At 38.6% G+C, this 8,243-nt stretch overlaps 1 non-coding gene across 1 annotated transcript; it reads right to left on the reverse strand.

Annotated features, from left to right (window-relative positions):
- Positions 1-7,850: 7,850 nt before the first annotated feature.
- trnal-uaa (transfer RNA leucine (anticodon UAA)) lies at positions 7,851-7,923 on the reverse strand. Its single transcript has one exon. It is a non-coding gene; the product is annotated as a tRNA-Leu (tRNA).
- Between the last annotated feature and the right edge of the window lie 320 nt (positions 7,924-8,243).

The raw sequence follows: 8,243 nt of genomic DNA on the forward strand, positions 1-8,243 counted from the left end.
CACTCTCTCTCTCTCTGCCTGTTTTTAGAGAAAATATTTAATTGTTTTCTAGTCGGAAGGATGCATTATCCAGGATGCCCCATTTTCCAACTCATTTGGCAATAACTGATTTTCACTAAATGCATATAACCTTCACAGTTTAATAGCAGGAAATGTTTAGTATGAAGATGTTTTTTGTTCTACTGTGAAACACTAACTTCAGGAGGTAACAATAGCTGACTCTAAAGGCAAGGTACAAGACACAACCAACATTTATTTAATTAATTATTCTTCTCAAAATATGCCAATTTTGAAAAACAGCAACTTTGATTTGATATTTGAAGCTGAAATGTAACTACATAGTCTCCTGAAGAAAATGCAAGTGTGGGAGATGAGAGATTAGGACAAGCCGAGCAAAAAAATGTGTCGAGTCAGTCAGAATAATGACGAAACAGGATCACAATTCTGTGGATCCTTTCAGCATCCACACAATAAATTAACAGTTAAGAAACAGAAACACGAGGTCAATGCCCTGAGTGTCGAAACTGAAATACACGTCTTCAAATTGCTGAAAAATATCCATTAAAAAAACATATTTGAACAACTTCAAAATAAATGTTTTCATAAATTATCAACGTATCAAAGTTTATAGAAACTGTAGAGAAACTATAGGGTTGGCTGAACTTACCTCCAAAGGCCTCTCTTGAAGATATGACCGACCAAATAAAGCTGTCAAACAATTTAACATAACCGCCGTCCTAGAAGTTGATCACGATGGCGTTAGTTACTTTCCGGTGTGCTTACGTCAACACGTCCGCCATATTGGACCGGGCATTATTTATCTATTTATTTATTTATTTAATATCTTAAAAAGCTAGGTAGTTGTTATTGTTGTAAAATTTGTCAGGAAGGTAACAACAGTAAAAATTCTGCAGTCGAACTGAAGAATAATTTGTTATTGTTGTAATTACACTTACAGCCAGCAGGTGGCACTGGTAAACCATACACATTACTTTACACGACCATGCATAAGACTTTGAAGGCTTTACAAAAATCCAGCGGTGTCGGCCATGCTATCCAAGAGTCGTATATGTCTCAACAGTAAAGTTATATATTACGCCAAATTTAGTAATACGCCAAATAATGTAATGTAATACAACAAAAAACAAACTTTAGACAGATTTGAATTTGATATTAAATACTACTGTACCATTTGTGGAATGAAAGTTGAAAAAATCCTTCATGTGTTTTATCACTGTTTGTATACCACAGGACCTCATGATTTCATCTCTGGTCTTTGCAAATGATGTCCTGTCCGCTTAATCGAAAATGGATCTACAGCATGCACTCGGGCGGTTTGCAGCCAAATTCAAAGCAACGAGATGAGAATCAGTAGCCCCAAGTCCAAGGCCATGGTTCTTGGTCATGGTGGTCTGATCTCTCCGGGTCGGCAGAGAGTCCCCATCCCAAGAGGAGGGGTTTAGGTATCTCTGAGTCTTGTCGTATTGGTCCGTCATATTGAAGAGGAAGCTGAGCTGAAAGGCAAAGCTCTCAATTTGCAAATTACGCTGGAGAGACTATGGCTCTTGGCTGGCCTAGGAATGCCTCGGGATCCTCCAGGGAGAGCTGGAAGACGTGTCTGAGGACAGGGAAATCTCATGAGACTGCTGACCCCATGACCTATCCCTGATGAGGGGCAGAAGAGATAAGGATAAATCTTATCTGAATTCTTACCTACTGATAGCTCTATAGTCATCCTTGTATGTTGATGGGTTGATGGAGCAATAAATATCATTTTGCATCATTTTATTTCTTATTCTGTGTGTACAGTACCTCACTTAAAAATGCCAAATTCATTTTGGAATCGTTCACTGGAAATGCAAAACCTGTCAGTGACTACATAGATTGACATACTGTTGAATGAATGGCTTCATAGCAAATACAAATGTGTATTGAAAAACTTCAACTACTGAAAAGAAGGATCAAAAGAAACATAACACAATGGTCTCACACTCCCATCTGCTGGCCATCCCGGGTACATGCACCCATCCTTCTCCCTTCTACAATATTTTTTTGTTTCAAAAAGGGGGGAAGAAACTCTTCCAGATTGACAAAAATATAAATGAGTCCAAAATTTAGGCTTGACTGGATTGATTTTGTACTTGAAAAACTTAAAATGCTTTATGCAGTTTAAATATGTTACTAATGTTGAGTCTACAAGTCCCGTCTGGATCGGTTCTCCCTGAGAACAATTCAGTACAGATACGGTTCAGGTTAACTTCATCACACATCATCACAGTGTGTTTTACCCCAATCCAGTACTTTTCACCATAGCTGTGATGAGTCACTACAGAATCTAAGACAAAGTAATCCACCTTAATAATTTGTGACACAATGACGAATTGCGTAATTGAGAATAACAAAGTGACACAAAGCATAGACATTAACAAGTGCATGACACTTTGCAGAGCAGGTCCAGTACTGCTGTTCATTGCCAGGTGACGGGGCGATATGGGTAACAGCCAAACGCTCATATTTAATCAACCAGCAGTACAGCACCATCTGGTGTTTCCTCGGCACAGGTCCGCAGGCCAATGAGAGACTCACTACAGCGGCCTCCATGATGACCTTTGACCCTTGAACATCCAGGTCACAGTGAGGGACAGCTGTGTGGTACTGATTGTTACCTTGATCAAAGTCAGCAGACTTCACAGATTATTAGTTTTAGAAGATATATATTAAGTACCACTTCAGTGTCATCATCCTGTATGAGTTGTGGACCAAATAAAATTTCAATCATCTCTTTTCATTGTGTCCAAAGTTTCTTCCAGTGTATCCTCAAAGACCAAATGAACGTTGCTCCCATTACAGCCATGAAGTGTGTTACAGAGCCACGGGCAAACATGCCAAGAAAAAGATCATTTCATCAAATATTCAGCACCAGATAAATATAAAACAGCCTCAGTCAATTTTTTTTCAGAGGAGGCAGTAAACAGCAGACGGACAAACCTTATTCCACACACAACCAGACTGATGGGTGATGACTGAACACCAAGACACACTGGAAGCAGAGCTTGACTGACAAGACATGAGCAGGAAACTCAGCTCTGACATGTCGTTTTGCACCTTGAGACGAGGGAATAATCACATTGTCGGACACACAGTGCACAACACAAAACTTACAGTATGTTACCGGGTGCCGTGTTCTTCTCAACATAGGTGTTTGATGGTAGTAGAGGAAGAAGGCACAGCTGCTGCCACAGGGGCACCAGTCACAGCTGGAGTAGTCAGAGCAATGCCCGAGGTTTTCATTAAAGAAGAAGAGGACCAGCTGCCGGTGGATGGAGGCCCTCCTTTCTTTATTTGACCAGAAGTCAGACCCACACTGCACATAATTGAAAGGGGCAATAAAAATACAGGGAACACGATGTACAGATGAGAACAAAACAGGTACAAGTATAATCAATGGACCAACACTCGTATTTTCTTACTGGTTTGATTTCTATGTTCTCCATAAGTGTATAGAATATACAATCAAAGAAACAGCTTTTCCCTTTACTGTTAGAAATCCAGGTATGTTATTGATAGCCATCCCCTGAACCATGTTTACAGAAATGATCTGAATTCTGACATAAGGAAAACATATTTCAGCAAAGGAGACAATGATGCCTCGAGGACAACTTGTAAATATGTCATCCTGATTGGATCCTGTTCTCCTGTTCTCCACTGAAGGGCTGATTCTTTGAAGTGAAAATCAAGTTCATCAATAAATCCAATTAAAGTTTCAGGAGCCTCTCAGATTTCGTCTGCCAGCTGACAAGGTCGTGCTCAGCTCCCTGAAATGAACAGGTCACCCTGGAGTGTCCTGGTGTTCAAGTGCCGCAACAGCTAAAAATACCAGACACGGAATAAATTGATCTTGGAAGTCCTTAAACCAGTTGAACTTGACCAAAAAAAATATGGCTATGAAACAGAAAAAAAAACCCAATTTGAGCTTGTACTTCATTTCTGCTGCATCCTAATCAGGTTGAATAACACGAGTCTCCACTGTTCTGTCTTTATTTTATGAGCCTTTTTATTAGCCTAGCCATGATCTCATTGATGGTGAGTCATTCTCCGGTGTAAGTCCAGAATGTGTCAGGACGTTTTTCTGCGCAGTTTGCATGTTCTCTCTTGATGAGCTTTGTTCCAGTTCTCTGCTACCTGTCCAGAAACATGATAACTGGTGACCCTGCAAATGCATGTAGCTGTGAATATGTATATGGCAACTTATCCAGGATATACCCAGCTCCCGAGATAGACCAGAGAATACTTACAAATCCTTTCAAGTGTCTCTTTTTAGTGTCTCTGCAGATGTTTTCTAAATGGCTTTTTCACAAATTAACTAAGGAGTCAAGGACTCAACAGCTCTCCTTCTTCTTTATAAGTGATAATTGAGTTTACCTCTGTGGGTCCGATGTGTTTCAGGGAGGACAGTGTCTGTAAAGGCAGGAGAGGAGGCTCAAAAGATGTGAGCTGCACAATAAACCTCTAAAGGATCTTAAACCCAAGAGCAGATTTTTGAAGGTTATTCTTAAAGAGTCTCAGTAGTTTGTGAACTGTCACTATCAACTCTGTTTAGAAACTCCCTCTCCAATCACCTGAAAAATTATTGACAAAAACAAAAATATGCTTGCTGAGACGGTCGGTTAAAGCATACGGGACATAATACTACAGAGAAGGTTTTTAATAAACCATAAATAAATGTCAGTGTTGCCAACTGACCACAGGAATTCGTCACATGCGGAGCTGCATGGTCAGATATGCAATGAAACACCAGCTTGGTAAAAGTCAGTGGATCATTTGTGAAGAAGTGTGCCTGGAACCTGGCTGGTATTAAATATGCTTCAAATTAAAAAAAAAAAAGGAAGGTGGCAACTTGTAGCTTTGCATGTCTCTGACCAGTCGCAGACAGCAAAGGGATTCGAAAAAGCCATCACATGAAAACCATACTGGATAACTGTCAGAAAGTTGAGAGAAAGCAGCACTCTGCTTTGTCCCGAGCAACCCGCTGGAGCCGCTCTTCACTGTCGTTCTACTACAACTGATCAATAACTTGGGCTGGACTGTTCCCAATGCCCGGCTCATGCAGAAGAGGGATAATCCGCACATCACAGGCATATCTTTGAAGAGAAAGAATATGAGGGTATGTAGAAGTACAGACAAGATGTGTAATTTGCCTGCATGTCAGAATGACTCTGACCCTGTGCAAGGTCCAGCTGTTGGAGAATGGCCAGATGAATTTAAAAACACAATACTGCCCATCGCTACCTGCAGGTGAGGCCTCATAAACCTGTCTTTTCTTTCTGAAGCCACCAGGTGGTGCTATCTGTTCAAGAAATATTTGAAACCAAGAGTGCCATCTAGTGGCTTCAGAAAATAAAGACAGTGGTTCATGAGGCCTCATTTACCCATCACTACCTGCAGGACTGGTTAATGGTAGTTAGTGACTGTTGCATTCATATTTAATAAAATATCTTTAAAGAAAAAATAATGCATTAGTGTGCATTAATACATTTGAGCTTTGATTACGCTTGGTAAAATTACCTTTTCACCACATAAATAAATCTGGAACAACAGACATTTTTTTTTAGAAATAAGTCACTTTTCATGGAAGATTGGATTCAGAATGGGATTGTACTCGTGGGTAAGTTGGTGGGCAGAGAAGGATAACTGTTCACTCACAATGAGCTAAGTACTTTATCTGAACAATCGGGCGTTTGTTAAACACAGCGCCTCCTCTGGTATGGAGGAGTAACGACAGAGTAACAGCACACATGACGGTTTGTTTTGGAACATGCAGACTTAAATAAGTGAGTGAGATGCAGATAAACAGTGAAAACAAGTGCTGATAATAAAACCTTTAATTGTGTTAAATGACAAGAATATCTGAACAAATGAACAATTGCAGCAGTGAAAGTGAGCGGTTATAGTTTTAATACATCCTTTCTCCTTTATTCACCCTGGAGGCATTGCCTGGTGGAGCTATTGACCTGTGGGGAGCAGGGTTGCTGGTTCACTCCCACACCTGCTACAATGTCATGTTGTGCCATTGTGTTCCCGCAGGTGGATCATCGCTTTACATATTTTAAATAGCAATTTATTTATTTTAAGTTTCAACTCAAACGAAGACTCAAGGAGCATAAAAACAACTTTTGTAGAGAGAGTGTTCTACTTTTGTGTAACACATATTTGTTGTTCAAAAAATACAGTTGTGGGGGGAAAGTTATGTTTGAAGATGAGGTTCTCACATGACAATGTTTGTTTCTGAAAATTGGTTAATTTCACAACAAGTTTTCTTATTGAGAAAGGGTACATAAATAGAAAGTTATAAGGCCACAAATAGAGTTCAGTTTGTTTTTTGGGATGATATTCCACATGTGATTTGGAGGAATCTTTTGATCCAGTTAATTTTTATAATTTGGTTAAATGATGTAAAAGTCAGTATACTGAGGCCTCCTTCGGCTATGGGGTTTGAGAGGACTGATCTGTTAATCTTATCAGGTTTATTCTTCAGTTAAATTTTAATAGAATTCTATGGAGTTGGGAACAAGTGCATCTGGGGACACGTTGAGAAGAGAAAACATGCTGCTCTTGACATCCCTTCTGCTTTGCTTAATAAACTCTGCCATAAATGAACAGATCTCTGGCAGACCAACAATTAATTAGTTTCGATGGATTGAATTACTGGGAGCATATTAGGTCAAGAGTTTGGGATTTTTGGATGCTTTGATACCGAGATAAGTTATAGTGTTTTTGAACAGGATAGTCCAGATTTCAGATTGACTACTGTCTCCAAGGGGCAGAATTTCACATTTTTTTTGAGAATTTTAATATGGTAGATAGAGCGAGGGATACCTGTTCATTATTTTGTAGAAATAAAGCAGTATTTTCTGCTAGTTGTGAGATTTTAATTTTTGATTTTATATAGTGTTTTCATTGCTTTGATTAAAAAAAGGTTTGCCAAAGTTTAAAAATGATAAGGTGTGAAAAATTAATTTGTGGCTGATTGTGTCGATTGCTTTTTGAAGATCTAGAAAAAAAAAACTCATTAGGTCTCCAGCGAGTATGTGTCTATCATCCACCAAGTCCAAAACTAATCTACTGTTGTTAGAGATTTGACATATAGCAGGTTTGTTAAACCTAAGATATTTTATTCCCCATTTTGTTTCTTCAGTCGATAATTCATCACATTCCTTGCTGAGAGTGGCGAGCAGTGGTGGAAGAAGTACTCATTTTGTTTACTTAAGTAAAAGTACAGATACTGGGGCAAAAAAATACTTAAGTCAAAGTCAAAGTACCCAAGGAATAATTTACTTCAGTAAAAGTACAAAAGTACTTGCTTTAAAATTTACTTTGCAAGTAAAAAGTAAAAGTATTTATTTCCATTTTTATTGAAAAAAAATGCAAAAATGTAAAATATTGAACGTGAATTGTGAATGTAGTAAATATTCAAAATTAGAACCAGGCAAAACATTGTCTGCTCAAATTTATTTAGAACAGAGCATTGTAAACAAAAGCTTTACAAGCTCGGAAATTGTGAATTATTTACAATTCTGGCATAATATTTAACAAGACAGACAATTCTCTTTGCAAGTATTTTCCAGTTGTTTGTGGTTCAACTTCAAAAGAAGTTGATTTTAAAAGTTTTTAGAATGGAGACGTGCTCTTTTAGGAGAGAAGATCAATGTTTTTGTGTTTTCATTCCAGAAACATTTACATAGAAATGGCAGAAACACTAAAAACTGGGAACTGTTCCATTGTTCTTTCACAGTAGGAAAGAGACCGTTCAGAGACCTGATGTACCCTGTGACTGCAAAGTTCTTATAGCCTGCAAAAACCCGGGATTTAACCAGGGACCTTTAGAACTTAAGTCTAACACTCTCCCAAATGAGCTATTTCAGCACAAATTGCTCATAAAATTCAATTTGATTGTGGCTCAGTAGATTTGCAAGTACACTAATAAGTAATATTATGTCATATAACGTACTCCTACATACTACATATAACTCCTCCCCCTCCTCCTCTCTGGAGGGCGTCGTGCAGGTTGACAGTTTGAGTTTAAGGGAGTGTGTGTGTGTGTGTGTGTGTGTGTGTGTGTGTGTGTGTGTGTGTGTGTGTGTGTGTGTGTGTGTGTGTGTGTCATTAATTAGAATAAACTGGCAGGTTAATTCCAAATAAAGATTTCAGGTGCTTTCATGGTCATTTTAAAGCATAATTACCTT

This window comes from Salarias fasciatus, chromosome 14, assembly GCF_902148845.1.
Source record: "Salarias fasciatus chromosome 14, fSalaFa1.1, whole genome shotgun sequence".
NCBI lineage: Eukaryota > Metazoa > Chordata > Actinopteri > Blenniiformes > Blenniidae > Salarias > Salarias fasciatus.